The sequence below is a fragment of the Bombus fervidus genome, chromosome 10 (genome assembly GCF_041682495.2).
Source record: "Bombus fervidus isolate BK054 chromosome 10, iyBomFerv1, whole genome shotgun sequence".
Classification (NCBI taxonomy): domain Eukaryota; kingdom Metazoa; phylum Arthropoda; class Insecta; order Hymenoptera; family Apidae; genus Bombus; species Bombus fervidus.
The window spans coordinates 2,715,382-2,716,005 of NC_091526.1; the positions used below are offsets into that span (position 1 = coordinate 2,715,382).

At 39.4% G+C, this 624-nt stretch overlaps 1 non-coding gene across 1 annotated transcript; it reads right to left on the minus strand.

Moving 5' to 3' along the window:
- Window positions 1-293: 293 nt before the first annotated feature.
- Window positions 294-396, minus strand: LOC139991782 (U6atac minor spliceosomal RNA). Its single transcript, XR_011800905.1, has one exon. It is a non-coding gene; the product is annotated as a U6atac minor spliceosomal RNA (small nuclear RNA).
- Window positions 397-624: the final 228 nt, after the last annotated feature.

Below are 624 nucleotides of genomic sequence, written 5' to 3' on the forward strand. Positions count from 1 at the left end.
TTCAAGTTATAGTTTTTTCAGTTAAATTAAGGTTATCGATTAAAGCTCAATCTGCATACTTCTATTTTTTTCCTTTTTCACGTGGAGAAATCCTCGTGGACACCCCGCCGCTGCGGGCAGCAGCAGAGCAGTGTCGGACTCTTACCGACTAAAACTTCATGATGGCCTGCCTGCGTGTATGATAAGAATGCTCCGTGGTCTCGTTCTTTGCGAATTACTATCGGTGCATTCCCCGCGTCTCCTTAATCGAGCCGATCCTAATGTATTGGCACCAGTGGGTGCATAAAAAAAAAAAAAAAATCTGGAAGTGCCGCCAAAAGGCGACAGTGCCTTACCATTTATATGTTCCATCCTTGTCTAAAGAGAGTGCTAAACGTCTCTCCATTCATACTACACTCAATCTGCATACTGGATCGTTTTCAACTACTAATTCTAAATAATTCTTCATTTTCTCCATATTTTTGTTTAAACTTTGCTTTACTCAAAAAAGTAAAGGTAACGTGTAGCAGTAAAAGCTATTGGATGATGTTCTAGGAATCTGCAAGGGTATTAAAAAACTTGTGGGGTTTTTTTGAAGCACGGAAACTTGAAGAAAACTGTTAGATGTATATTAAACTACGTGGT